The sequence below is a fragment of the Lactuca virosa genome, chromosome 7, assembly GCF_052849685.1.
Source record: "Lactuca virosa cultivar CGN04683 chromosome 7, Lactuca_virosa_CGN04683_v6, whole genome shotgun sequence".
Taxonomy (NCBI): Eukaryota; Viridiplantae; Streptophyta; class Magnoliopsida; order Asterales; family Asteraceae; genus Lactuca; species Lactuca virosa.
The window spans coordinates 207,101,409-207,117,730 of record NC_136432.1 but is presented as its reverse complement, the minus strand read 5'-3'; the positions used below and the strand labels follow the sequence as shown (position 1 = coordinate 207,117,730).

Sequence of the window (16,322 nt, the reverse complement as noted above, 5' to 3'; positions counted from 1 at the left end):
GTACTCATGGTTATGTAGTGGAACCCAATTATTAATTGGGTGTTATTTTGGTGTTGACAGTTCGGGAATCTGTCATCCAGCAGTTGGGGTTGAGTCTGCGGGACTTCAGCAGTGTGGGATTGTGTCTACGGGACTTCAGCAGTGTGAGGTGAATTACCTTCCAGTAGAAGTGGGTCTACGGCCACAATGCCGGCCCATTAGTATGAGTTGTTTGTTAGATGATTGTCTTTGTGATAATTATCTGGTGTGTTGTTATCTGATATGCTTTATGTGCTAGGATGCTATGACATATGTGTTAGTAGTGGTAGGGGTGATATAGCCCCTAGTTACCGGTTGAAAGATACCGAAGGGGTAGATAGTACCCATGCATGCCTAGCAGTATGATTATGATATGTTATTATGTGATAGTGGTAGGGGTGAAATAGTCTCCGGTTACCGGTTGAAAGATACCGAAGGCAGTTACCGGTTGAAAGATACCGAAGGGGTAGACAGAACCCATGCATGATATGTTATAATGTGATCAATATGCTTATGATATGTTATTATGTGATACTGGTAGGGGTGAAAAAGTCCTCGTTTACCGGTTGAAAGATACCGAATGGGAGGTTAGTTCCCGGTTACCGGTTGAAAGATACCGAAGGAGAGGTTAGTTTCCGGTTACCGGTTGAAAGACACCGAATGGGAGCCCAGCTCCCAGTTATGCCAGACAGATACCGGTTGAAAGATACCGAGGGACAGACATTATGTGGTATGTATGATGGGGGGACTTACTAAGCTTCGTGCTTACGGTTTACAGTTTTGGTTTCAGGTACTCGTTTTCAAAGGAAAGGGGCTGGTTTGATCGCAGCGCATCACACTATGTTTTCCGCACATGAGATCTTTGGGATTACACTCTGATATGGTTTTATGATAATACGTTTTAATTATTGACATTTTGGTTTTGACATTAGATTTTAATATGAATGTTTTTATACTGATGGTTTATATAATAACTTAATTAAAACGAAAGTTTTGGTCTTAAATTTTGGGATGTTATATATATATATATATATATATATATATATATATATATATATATATATATATAGAGAGAGAGAGAGAGAGAGAGAGTGTGAGAGAGAGAGAGCTTAGGTGTTGAATTTTGAAAGATTTGATATGAGTTCTCGATTGCACCAACATGTAATCGTAAATATTTAGTATTAATTTAATTTTCAAAATACATGCTCATATATTAAGTCTTTGACTTTTATAAATTAGTTGCCAATTAAATTTTTAATTGCTGATTACTCTACGAGACATCAACCTGTAAAACGAACCACAAGATTGACACCTAATACGTTGGATGGTGAATTATCTAGTCCTTGTGTAATTTCTACACAACATTGACAATAATATCATAGTTTCTTTAGTATCTATAATTTTTTAACACAGTATATAGCTATCTAACACGTTGTCGACATGGTATGATTATGCAAATGGGGTCTGCAAATACATAATGTGGGACCTATAATTTAGATATAAAGAGATTTGGGTCAAAGTATTATCAATCTATAAATAATAGTAAACCCTAGCAAAGGAACAACATCACCAAAGAAGATAAAGGCATGATGAAAACTCCCTCAACTTTCTTGGTCCTCTTCTCTCTTCTTTTGGTATGCACTCATCCTAAATTCATCTTCTTCGCTATTTCTCGCAACCTTTTACTTTTACGATTTTCTTCTTTTTAAATCTTTTAGACAAACCAAAAAAATTATGAGATAAAGTTTTGTCGTTTGTTAATTGATTCAAGGACGATAATTTCTTGGATGACAATGATTAGTAGTATTCAAATTTCAAGCTTGGGATACATAAGTTGTTTTACGCAAACCAATCTATGTTTTCTTTAGGATTTTATTTTCATATGATACTATTATTCTTTCATTTCCATTAGAAGAAATAATTCTAAGCTCTAATTTTGTTTTGCCATGCCGTTTGTTTCCATGATCAGATTGTGAGTAGTAATGAAGCTAGAAGTAATCCAGGAAAATATTGGAGAAGTATAATGAAAGATGAGCCCATGCCAAAGGCCATTCAAGATATATTGCCTCTTGAAGATGTTAAGAAAGCAAATAAGGATGTATTCATCAGAAACTTTGATTTAAAACCGAATCTCATAATTTATCACTCTCATGTGATGTACACTGAAAAAAATCATCGAATAGTCTCGTCTTCTTCATCATCTGATAAGTTAAATTAATTAGTCAAATATGTTTATATATGTTTTCTTATGAAAAAATGGAATCTTGATTCTTATGTATGGATTGTAGTTTTGTTATTAGTGGTTATGGACTTATTATAGTTCATAAATAGTTTAATTTTAGCATCATTAATTCTGGCCCTAGTGTTTTTGGAAGTATATATATATCCTCCCCTTTGGTTTAATTTTATATATATTCGAATTTGCTTGGGTTAGAATATGATTTGATTAAACATATTATACAATAATTATGCTTGATTTAATATCGAAAATGGGGCTCCAAAAAAACTGTGTTGACGAGTCTTCAAATGCTTGAACTCTTAAACAGGTGCAAACGTAATGAAAGAACGATGTTAAAAAAATCGTGTAACTTTTAAGCTTTCGTAGAGCCAAAATGGTGTTATAGGACATTATAAATGTTTGCTTATATTATTAAATAAATATTAGAGTAAATCTAAAATATGATCCCTATGGTATAGCTAAAATTATAACTTTGGTCAGTGTCGGTTTTTGGATGTATGGCTAGTTCCCGTGGTTTAATTTTCTTGCAAAAACAGTCTTTCGGTCGTTTAATCTACCAGTAAATTGTTAAACTTAATGATCATGTTACCCTTTAGTAATTTACTTAGTTTATAAAGTAAATTACATTTTTGGTCCTTAGGGCTGGCATTCGTCTACAAATTTAGTCCAAGTTTTGAAAAATTGCTACACATAGTCATCATGGTTTCAAAAATCACCAGGTTGTTCCTTTACCCTAGTAGTCACAAGATCAATATTTAATCACATGATAAAATAAACATTTCATTATCTTTTAATTTTATTCATATTTTGTTCTTGTTTAAAATTGAGAAAGTAGGAAGTTTGAGACTATTCCAAGTAACAAAGCAAGCATCTTAGAGTCATCATAGATGCCAATCGGTGCTCTATTATCATCCTCCAGCAACGTGACGAGCATAGTTATATCTTCTTCTATATAGTTCAAGTAATTCAAATCAATTTAGAATTTATAAGATTTTTCTTTTATTAGGGAGGAGGGAGTCATTCCCTCCCAACCCACAGTCACATCAGTTTTTGTCTCTCTTTTTTATTCATCTTTCACAACCCACAACACACGGAAATTCTATTTTTCTCAACTCACTCAACCCACTCAATTTAAAAAAATACAAAACAACTAAGGTACAAGTCTTAAAACACATGGTAAAAGAGAAAATGAGAGAGAGAAAGTAGACAGAGATGATGAAGTGGGTTAGTGAAACCAATTAAACAATCTGCTGAAGAGTGAGTGGTACCGGCGGTAACTCTATTTCTAATTAAGATTTTACTTTGATTGTTTTGTATTTTTTTTAATTGAATGGGTTGAAAAAGATAGAGTTTTCGTGTGTTGTGAGTTGGGAAAGCTGAAGAAAAATGAAAGAGAAAAACTGATGTGAGTGGGTTGAGTGGGAATGACTCCCTCCTCCCTTAAGAACACAAAATTACAACTACAGGTGCATTTGGATTTACTTCTTACTGTCCAAGTTTCTTTTGTGATCCAAGATGGTGCTCATGTGAGTCTTTAAACCTAAAATATTGAAAAAAATATATCATATTAAATTTTTTACCTAGTTAGGGTCTTAGGGATTCATAAGAAAGTGAGCAAGAAATATAGGCCCAGCTTGCACATGAGGACATGGTTCTAGGCCCAACGAGGGTTGTTCGGTGACTGAAACATAAACTGGGGAGAAAAGGGTTATGGCGTCGTTAGGAGCTGATGGAAGTAAATAGGGATGAGCAACGGGCCAAACCTGGACCAGACCGGCCCGAAGACCGAAAACCCGAACACCGAAAATCGTGAATTTTCTTACCCGAAAACCGGACCGTTTTTGGATGTATCGGGTTCGGGTTCGGTCCGGTCCGGTCTCGGGTACTAAACCGGGTTTCGGGTTTTGGACCGAACTAGGCTTTGAAATTGGTACAATGCGGGACTTTACTTAGATCACGTGCAAATGAGGTGTCTACAAAAAAATACAAACCTTATTAACATTTGGAACAAATAAAAATTACACTATTTAGCATAAAAACTACATTTTTTAATAAAAAAAATGCATGTTTTAACAAAAAAGAAACAACATTGTTAATAAAAAAACTGCATTTTAACAGCTTTTTTGTGTAAAAAACAACAAAAAACAGCATTATTTATAAAAAAAAACGACATGTTTTTATAAAAAAAATTTGCATGTTTGAACAAAAAATAGCATGCTAGATACATTCTTTCTTGTAAAGTGATAGGAACAAACGTTGATCAAGATTTATAAATAATGTTACAATAAAAACATCAAGTTTTATACATAATGTTATATATAACATTAACTAATAATTCAATATCCTTATCTATATATTTTAAGAAGAAAAAAATTTCCGGTCCAGTCCGGGTTAAATCCCGTATTCCGGATACGGTCCGGTCCAAACCCGAAACCTGATTAGTGGTAAAAACAAAACCCGAAAACCGGCCCATTAGTATGTATATCCGGTCCGGTCCGGGTCCGGTCCCGGTTTTTTTCCGGTCCGGTCCGGTCCAACGGGTCATATGCTCATCCCTAGAAGTAAATGAATAATTCCAAAAAATATAAAAATAAATAAAATAAATAAAAAAAATAAAACAAAAAAAACTCAACTTTCTGACGAGATATACTAGCGTTAACATAAAAGCATGCAATTAAAGTTTTCAGTGATCTATATTTAACCGATTAATAGGAGACAAACTTAAGCACAGTAGAACAAGAACCACAACTTTGACAAATAGATATTTAAATTTTATTATCTTATAAAAAACACTTCACAATTCTAATTTTACCAAATATTTCAAACAAAACTACAACCTTGGTTTCTTTAATACTAAAACAATTTGATGGTTCTACAAGTCGGTAACCCTTTGAAACTTCAACAATTCACTGATGTAAGAATAAGAGGAGAACTATAAGAGAAAATTATCATATTTTCAGGAGAACAGAAGATTAAGAGGATCAATTCAATAGCAAATTCACAATTAGATATTCAGAAAGAAGGAAATTAGGAGGTGTGAAAGCTTTCTTAGGTTGAGAACGAGAGAAGTAAGAGAATTGTGAAATTTATTTCTTTAGAATTAAGATTAACGAGCATGTGTTTGATTCGTCTTCTCCGGACTGATATCTCCTCCGAACGCTTCATCTTCTTCAACTTCACTTTTTTGAGGCTGTTTGGGATTTGCTTATTTAACTCCAAAAATGCTTTTGGACAAAAGTACTTATTGACTTTAGGATGATGGGAAGATGATTTTTTTAAAAAGTGTTTGGATTAATTTTTATGGTGACAAAAGCCGATAAGTCAATAAATCTTTTTAAATGGTTGATGTAGGCTTATACATGTAAAATGACCAAAGATGAGAAAAACATGGGCTATATTAGGGTATTTTGAGATACAAATATAATTTCAATTTAAAAAAGTCAAAAGTCATTCAAAAAGCCAACTATTCCTTACTTTTCAATTCCTCCTTTTTATACCTTTACAAAAATCATTTCAAGAAGCACTTTTCTTATACCCAATAATTTTTTAATTTATTGGCATTTTGAAAAAGCAAGTTATTTCAATAAACAATCCCAAACACTTAATTAATGATGATGTTGGTTAGGAGATTGGAAAGTCAGAAATCGTGCATGACAAATGGATTTCAATTGCTGCCTAATGTTGATTAGGACTAGGACTAGGCCCAACGCCTCCTTTTCATTTGGACTAGATGTTAAGCTTTAGGGATAATGGACTAGATTAGAGTTTTGGCCAATATAACATAGACACCCATAATCCGATGCCCTATTAAAAAAATTTGATGCCCTAGGTTGTGGCCTGACTTGCACTGGGTTTGGGCCAACCCTGGAAACAAACAACAATCAGAACCCACAACGTATCTTACATCAATATCGTCAACTATCTCGATTACATTATGCATAATAGAAGGTTGGTAATATAAATTCATCTATGTAATCTGCTATATAGGAAACTTGCTAGCCACTATATGAACTATGTAAGGTAAAACACTTAGACCAAGTTGTCATTTCCACAATACCACAAAGAACATTTCACTAATTTACCCAAAAAATTGTTATGCGATGGAAGTCTAGTGCTTGAGGTGGGAAATTTCACACATAATCTTCCGGGTTCAACCTAGTATTCTTAAAATATTGGTATTGTTCCGTGATTAACCTTCCAGGTGAACCTTGTGACGAACTAATATGAGCCCTTTTTTTTTAATTTACCCTAAAACTAATGAAGTGAAAAGTTCCGAATATTCTAGTTTTGAAACAAAAAGTACGCAACAATGAGACATCTAGAAATGAACAACTCAACAAAATATTTAGATAATCTATTTCGTACATGTAAATGATATATCTATAAACAGAATGACAATTTGGGTGTTGAATTATGAGAGACTCTATTCTGGCTCTAATAAAAAATAAACAATACACACACATATAAAATTTGTAACCTTGCATAGTTATTTAACACATGTTGATGCTAGCCTTAAATTTGAGCAAATCCAGACCAAAGAATCGGGATGTTCAATAAGATACGCCCAAGATCAAAATAAATATGGCTCAGGTTAGCAACGATTATAAATTAACGATTAGACGCGGTTTACGTGAGTGTGATAACCCAAAAAAATAATTTGTATTAGACGAATATATGGTTAATAATTGCGGAGAAAATGGGGAGACCCATTGCTTTTACATTTTAAGCATATAATAACCTCAATTCAAGCGCATACATAAGGGACTGACCCACCGCCAACATGACTCACATGTCGAAGCCCATTTCTTGTCCATTTTTTATTCTAATTATGTATTTAATTTTTGACGGATAAAATCATAGATGATTTTGTTTCATTAAACAAAGAAAAACACAACTCTATTATACTTTTATTATTTAATATGTAATTCAATTGTTATAAAATGGAACATATGTTAATACTAACAAGATAGTTGTTGATTACAAATCGACGTTTATGGTTATTTGAAAACTTTTGAATATTGATTATTGAAAAGATTGATACTACTATTTAGTAGTTATGAATTTTTCTTTGTCAATTTTTTTTTTCAAATTTAAAGACACTTACATAATTTGGATATAAAATATATTTTCGTATCTAATTACGATGTAAGCCCTTTTATTAAAATTTTAATACTCCAGCCCATGGTTGGTTCACGTTACATTATTTCAAAATGATAGCAAACCACCAGATATGGATTATATGTTCCGGAATATGGAATGATTACGAAACATTTTCTAGAGAGAGAAAGAAAAAGAGAAGAAAATGGAAGTGGTATTGGAATAAATGTGTCCCGAGTTTGAAAGCAAAACATTTCTGGATTGCGTGGTCAATGGATATTCTATTATAACATTCTCATGACCATGAAAAAGAGCTTATACATATAATGGACACCATTATCATTTTATGGACCTTTTATAATATCATCCTCATCCAACGGCCATAAACAAGAACTTATTAATATAATGTCAATTTATGATAACATTCTCATGACCATAAACAAGAACTTATTAATAAAATGTCAATTTATGAACCTTCTATGATAACATTCTCATGAGGAACATGAACTTATACATATAATAGATAGTATATCAAGTCGTTTTTATATATATATGCATTGTAATCGTACAAAGCTTTTAAAATTCAACTCCTAACTTGATTTAGTTCCAACATTTTAGAAATTTCACAATTATCTACCTCTTACATCATATTTTTTGCCGAACACCTACCAAACTATATATATATATATATATATATATATATATATATATATATATATATATATATATATATATACACACACACACACACACTAGTCGTCTGCCCGCGCCAAGCGCCGGGTGCAAATAGTTTTTTCGAAAAAAAAATTCTACAGTTGATTAGTTTTTTGCGCAAATAGTTTACTACATCTAAACAACTATCAATAAGAGTCATGCTAGCATAAACGAAATCAATAACAATTAAAAATAAAAAGTTTGGATCTTTTACTAATGTATCTAAACATATGATTGATTGTGCATTATTAATCATGCAACACTTTTTATACACCATGTTTAATGTATAGACTTCATTGCAGTTGGATTGTTCGTCAGGCTTCAGTAATACTTTTGTATTGACACGCGATATCCCTCTAGATAATGTCACATAAAGTTGGAAATGAGAGAAAACTGACTCTGGAAGAAAAATCTCTACATTTGGAATTGTTTGTCCCCCAGCTTTATTGATTGCCATCACAAAACATAATTGAATTAGAAATTGTTTTCTCTTTTGCTTGAATGAGAACATGTTACCTTCAGACGGATATAAACGAATCTTTGGCAAAATATAATACACTTCTTGGAGTTGCATTAGTAATATTCATTAGAGTCCTCTCTCCTTTAGACACATTTGTCATATGTGTCATGTTTTGACTACTTACTTCTCCATTAGCTATTCGTCTTATTTTCGCTTTTCGTTGCTCGTAAAATATCTTATTATTTATTTTTCTTTTTTCCTGTAACTAACTTTTTTGGATGAAATATATGTCATGATAAAGTAATAATCATGTTGCACATATGAAACATATCTTTTTGTACATTTACATTGAGTTAGGTAATATCATTAAGCCTATTTTCTTTATCTATAACTATCATGCCAAACTGTACAACATGACAATAACAATATATGATTTTAATTTTTTCATAACACATTTGTAAAAAAAACAATATTTGAATGTAGTACTTATTACCGTATTATTAGAAAATTGATTGAATTGAACTAATTATTGATATGTGAGACATATCATTGTTTGTTTTGCTTTTTTGGACTAAAATGTTAATATTATTATATTAATTTAATTAAATTTTATCGAGTTGATAGATTATATACATCCATATTGATAGATTCATTTATAGTAATTGGATAGCAGTTGTAATTTTCCTTGGTAGATTATTTTTATATTGTTTTAATATACCTAATTTAAAATTCTCATAAACATATATAATTAAAAAACAATACAATATAATACAATAATATATGAAAAGTAGTAAACGAAAGAAAATGATATTTATAAATTTAATTTTATTAAAATTATATTAATTTAATTAAATTTTATCGAGTTGATAGATTAGATACATCCATATTGATAGATTCATTTATAGTAATTGGAAGCATTTGTAATTTTCCTTGGTAGATTATTTTTATATTGTTTTAATATACCTAATTTAAAATTCTCATAAACATATATAATTAAAAAACAATACAATATAATACAATAATATATGAAAAGTAGTAAACGAAAGAAAATGATATTTATAAATTTAATTTTATTAAAATTATATTAATTTAATTAAATTTTATCGAGTTGATAGATTAGATACATCCATATTGATAGATTCATTTATAGTAATTGGAAGCATTTGTAATTTTCCTTGGTAGATTATTTTTATATTGTTTTAATATACCTAATTTAAAATTCTCATAAACATATATAATTAAAAAACAATACAATATAATACAATAATATATGAAAAGTAGTAAACGAAAGAAAATGATATTTATAAATTTAATTTTATTAAATGATTGGAACGTACTAAAAAAAATCTATTAGACAAATAATTTCAACAAATATAATTTCGGAAATTTAGTAATTGGGATTTTCTAATATATGTCTTAAGAGCACATATAAAAAACATTAATTGAAGTAATGATTATCAAGAATATTACCATAATTAAATGTGATAATTATTAATTATAAATAACAGGGTTAATGTCATAAAAACCCTCAAGTTTACAGGGTTTTGTCGAGTTTACCCAAAGTTGAAATTTATGTCCGTTTTTACCCAAACATTTTCGGAAAAATGTTCGATTTTACCCTTTTACCGGTGATAACAGGTTTTCCAAGTTACCATTATATTAAATTCGCAAAAAAAACCCTTAAGTTTACCATTTTTTTACGTTTTTACCCTTAAGTTTATAATTTTTTTTACATTTTTACCCTAAGTATATTTTTTTTCATAATATACATATTTATGTAGAAAAATCGTATTTATATATGAAAAAATATTTAATTAAATATTTAATTTATATTTTTTTAATGTTATATATATATATATATATATATATATATATATATATATATATATATATATATATATATATATATATATATATATTTGTTTGTTTGTGTGTGTTTGTGTTTTTGCATGGTTATACCATTTAAAAAGATAAATAATATTTTTAGAATTATGAATATGTGTTTTATAGATATAGTTTTTAGAAGTATAAATACATATTTTTACATTTTTATATATTAATATGTATCTATACTTCTAAAAATATATTTATACTTTAAAAAAAACATATATCAAAATACATATTTACACTTCTAAAAATATATGTATATACTTATATAAACATGTTTATGAATGAACAAGTTTTTTTATTGATATGTATACTTTTAAATACATAAAAATATGTATTTGTAGTTCTAAAAACATATTGATTTGTTTTTTTACATCTTAAATGGTTTATCCAAGAAAAAAAAATTCATACACACACACACACATATATATATATATATATATATATATATATATATATATATATATATATATATATATATATATATATATATATATATATAAAGAATTAACATTAAAAAATGTAAATACAATATTTAATTAAATTTTTTTCGTTTATAAATATGATTTTTCTGCTTGAATACGTATAATATGAAAAAAAAATACATATGGTAAAAGTGTTAAAAAATTATAAACTTAAGGGTAAAAACTTCAAAAATCTGTAAACTTAAGGGTTTTTTTGCGAAGTTAATATAATGGTAACCTGTTATCACCGGTAAAAGGGTAAAACCGAACATTTTTTCGAAAATGTTAGGATAAAAACGGACATAAAATTCAACTTTGGGCAAAACCGACAAAACCCTGAAAACTTGAGGGTTTTATGACATTAGCCCTAAATAATATTCTTTATATCTAATGTATTTTACATGTAATTATGGTAATAGTACATAATTAATGATTATCACAATTAATTATAGTAATATTTTTTATAATTAATACTTCAATTAATGCTTCTTTTATATATATATATATATATATATATATATATATATATATATATATATATATATATATATATTCTTAGGACGGATATTAGAAAATCTTTTATCAGTTTTGCTTAGTTACAATAATTTCTATAAGCCACGGGTTCGTTCAAATTTGATTTTATAAAAGTAATCAAAATTTGATTGAATGTTCAAGAAAATAATGTCATGGACATTAGTAATTTGACAAAAACCTTTTTGCAAAACTATTGTTCTTTAGTCATAATTTCGAAAGAATATATATATATATATATATATATATATATATATATATATATATATATATATATATATATATATATATATATATATATATATATATATATTTGTCATTTTTATAAGATCCAAAATGGTTATTTAGAAGCCCGGATTATCAATCATGTTTTCTAATTTCACCAAAAACAAACTAATCTTAATAATATATTATCAATCTATAATAATTTGTCAATTTCTTTGATAGATAAACAAAAAAATTCAGTATATATTTTAATTAAGATAATACAGAAATGATTTCATCAACAAATTAATCTTAACAATATATTTATTTATGAAACTGATATTTGACAACTATATTTATCAACTTAATTGAAATTACCAAAATGATATATAATTTGTGACGTCTACAACTATGATAAAGGATGAACCAAACATATTGTTAAATATGTTTGATTACAATATTATATATAAATTTCTCTATTTAAATAATAGATATCTAAAGTGTGTTAATTTTCATAAGTCCAAATAACAGTATATGGTTTTTAAAATTGTCTTCACGTTTTTTATATAATATGTTATTATATTTAAGAAAAATATGTAAATATTTGAAGAGATTGGAAATTTACTATGCTACAATTGTTAAAGATGTTAATCAAACATATTCTATAAGTACAATTAACAACTCATATAACAAAAAAAATTATATTTTAAAGACAATAGAACTTTGTATAGAAATAAATTTTATCAGTTACAACTGCAAACTCTAGTCTTCAACTGGAACTTTGATGAAATGGAATATTCATCATATAGTAGGAATAGTAGAAATGGATGACATTTCCATAAATATTCAATAAGATCTACAAGCAGAAGTCATCACAATATCACTTCAAGTTTCTCCGAGGCCCTTATTTCACATTTTCATAAATACTATAGGATTGTTGTAGTAAAGAAATGTATGGGTATGGAATCCTAACGGGTCGAGCCAAATTTTCATCTTTATTCAAAAAACTCAAAATGCAGCTAGAGATAAATACCTCTACCAATGTAGCTTATATAAACTGTATGTTTATTGTTTAAGAAAATGAAAAGGTTAAATAATCCATAAGATAAAACCAAACAAAAAGAAATAAAAAACAAACATACATCACTGATCAACATGGATTGGAGGGTTTGTTAAAATTAGGTGAAAGATTGGTTATAGGGATGAGGAAGAAGACAACTTTCAGCAGTCATAGCTACAACAGACAAAGCAGAATCAACTCATTTGCATGTGAGTTACTTAACCAGTAGATACTCTCTCATGAGAAAATTATGCCTGGAATTGAAATTTAACCCATATAATGTGTTGGAGAGATGAAAACTTCCTTACATATATTTATAAAAAGTTACTCATTTTTATTGAGCGTGTTTTGACCTTCCTTAACGATATAATAACTTCCTATCACAAGATACTAAAATATATAGTGGAGCCCTTCTTTCATGTGTTGTTAGGCTGTTGAAGTAAAATCACTCATATGCATTTAGGGAACTAAAATATCAAATCGATTCAGTGATTGTTAATACAAAAAACAATAAAATGAATACTAAGTGATACCTACCTTCTTCCAAACATAAAAAAAACAACAAAATGAAAGCGAATCTAAAAGGATATCGATTCAGAAAGGAAAAACATACATACCCTTATGTCTTTCAAACCAAATCCGATGAAATGGCTTCCACTTCCTTTGAATCACCTTCCCATGTGTCTTCATAAACTAAGAATAAAATAGAATCAACCACGTTTCCTCTTATTAAAATGAACAATATACCCCTCACATATATACAGATTCACAATCTTCTTTAAAATGACCAATATATCGCTCCCCCTCCCCATGAATAACCCTGAATCTGAAATGGGCTATTTTACCCTCCACCTTACCTGCCAAGATTCAATGATTATTACATTTATTATTAATATAAATATCTGTATAGATTAATTTTTTAAACACCTACCCCATCAACATGGTTCTTGCTCCGCATCCTTTGTTTAAGAATAAATTATTAGTTTTCTAATCTTTCACTTATTTAACAGACTAAAGAAAAAAAAATAATGGAACTTTTGTTAAAATGATTTTATCAACAACAATTAGATTAATCCCATCCCCCCATTTCTTATCTAGTAAACGTAGTATAATTTTAGAATTATATATAATTAATTATGCCAAGCTAATGCATAGTAATACATAAACTTTGCAGCTTACAAGCATAATATGGTTGATACTCAAGAAACCCAAGAGATCAGGTGCCCAAAATAAACAAAGAAAAAGTAATGAACAGACTTACCACTTAGCTATGACATCCAGTTCTACCTAAGATGGACAACTTCTCCATAATCTTATTTTTCTTAAATCATATCAATAGCCTTCTCAAGTACAAAGTTGTGAGCACATTTTTCATGACCATCAATTTTGGATCAAGTGATTAATCATCAAACACTTTAGTAATACAAGAAAATTAAGTAAATAAAATTTTAGGCTAGCATAAATAATAGATTAAACCGCATTTTCTCAATCATAAATACTGAAATTGAATAACCTTTTTTACTTCTAGCACATCTGGTTGAGAACGGTCATGAAGAGCATAAAACCTAGAAATTATAAACCAAAACAACTTCAGGAGTCAGCAATTCGTTTCACACTTATTATCTGTATAAAAATTAAGAAGAAAAAGAAATGGATAGAGAAACAAAGGTTTGGCAGCTCTAGAGTAGATGATCTAGTTCATAGTAGGCCTTGGTGAAAGCTTCCAATTGGTAGCCATCAAGATCCTTCAAAAGGGAAGCTTCGTCAAACTGGATCCATGTAGCACCTACTTCCTTCAATGTGACAATGACTTCCTTACAGGGGTAGTTCATGATGTAATGAAAATGGAATTCCACTTAATTTGAAAAGAACATGAAAATGATAAAGAAAAAGAAGTATACTTGTAGATTGGAAGGATTTTATCAAGAATGGGACAGGAAGAGCAAAAGTTTTCTCAACACTATTTGTAGGTTTTTATAGCCATAAGTAGCTGACTGGGCCAAAAAAGACTGAGAAGAAATTTAACTTGGATAATATAGGGGAGCAGTTCAAGAATGAAGAAGCTTACCTGAATGTTTTTTGAGAATTCAATGGTGGCATCTGAACCAAGGTCCTTTGTGAATGATAATCACCGATCATCCACATCAACGACGAAGAGCTTGGGTGCTCCAAATGCACGATGGGGAGAGAGGAACTAAAAATTACTAAATAAAAACGTAAAATCAAACGCATACGAAATTAGGGATCGTTGGAGACAACATACCATAGAGCTAGAACGGTGGTCAAAGAAGAAGCAAGATCGGTGTCAGATATAGATGAAAGCAGGTGGAACAAGCATCGATTTGGATTTATGGATTTTGATACAAATAGTGGGAGCAGTGGCTGCGATTGTAGTGATGCAGCTTGAGCCATAGATGTGTTATACAGTAAAACATGAGTCGATTGAGATAAGAAAAAATCGAGATATGATGAAACAGAGAACACAAATAGGTGCAAGTCAAATTGAAGCACCAAGAGAATAAATAGATATAAAGGATGGTGTGTTGGTGGGTTTGATTGAGGAAAAAGGGGGAAGTCACTTTGTAGGCGGCGACTGATGAATTCAAATGAGAATGGCAGGTCAAAAGCCGATATATTTGCCAAAAACAATTGGTTAATTGAACCCATTTTTCTTGACCTTTTCAATGGTTGACCAGATAGATAAGATGCTTTAAATGATTTTACAAATTGCATGATGACCTTGTACGACTTAATTTTCAGCATTTGACTAAAGATGCTTTATAAGGTATAATATATATATATATATATATATATATATATATATATATATATATATAATAGTTGGAAATAAAAATTATGTAAGACGAAGATAATGATGAAATTTCTAAAAATCTTGTAAGTAAATCAAGTTAAGAGTTGAATTTTAAGAACTTTGTACGATTACAATAAGTATATGATACAAAAACGACATAGTAATGTTGGTTTGGGTACCTAAACTTATATATTTTGTAGGGTATATTCACTTTTCCATTTCTATTATACCTTATAAATCATATTTGGTCAAATGTTGAATTTTAAGTCGTACAAACCTAATTCTGATATGTACAATCATTTTATGCATTAAAATCTTATTTAGTCAACAGTCAGATAGTCAAAGGTTTGCACACCAATTTCAAACTTCGATTTAATAGATTGATAGTTAATACCAAACTTCCCTTATTCTAGGCCCCTATCTCCTTTATTCTGGCACCATCTCCTCATATATTTTACGATCTTGTTCTCCTCCGAATCCACAAACATGGTTGCAATTCACCACCACTCCAAAATCCACCAAGAACCGGTAATCCCTTTTTCCCTAAACCAAGCCACCATTGCATCACAACCGTCTCTTTCTTCTCTCTATCAAAGATACACTAACTACTGGAATTATGACCATCACCGTAGTCGTTCTACCTCTTTTTTCCTTCAACCATCACTTACCCTATTCTTTATTTGTGAAACCCTAATCTCCCCATCACCTACCACCTACATCGCCATTATCCCCAACCCCAACTCGTAATGAACCCTTCACTATTATCGGCCATCTTCTCCATGGTACCCTCATTTCTCTCATGCACCCCTTTAGAGCATACACTCCATCTCTCTTCA

The 16,322-nt window shown here is 29.6% G+C and overlaps 1 long non-coding RNA gene across 1 annotated transcript; it reads left to right on the top strand.

Moving 5' to 3' along the window:
• The first annotated feature begins 1,562 nt into the window (after positions 1-1,562).
• On the top strand, positions 1,563-2,369 carry LOC145125744 (uncharacterized). Its single transcript, XR_013716142.1, has 2 exons — positions 1,563-1,652; positions 1,988-2,369. It is a non-coding gene; the product is annotated as an uncharacterized LOC145125744 (long non-coding RNA).
• Positions 2,370-16,322: the final 13,953 nt, after the last annotated feature.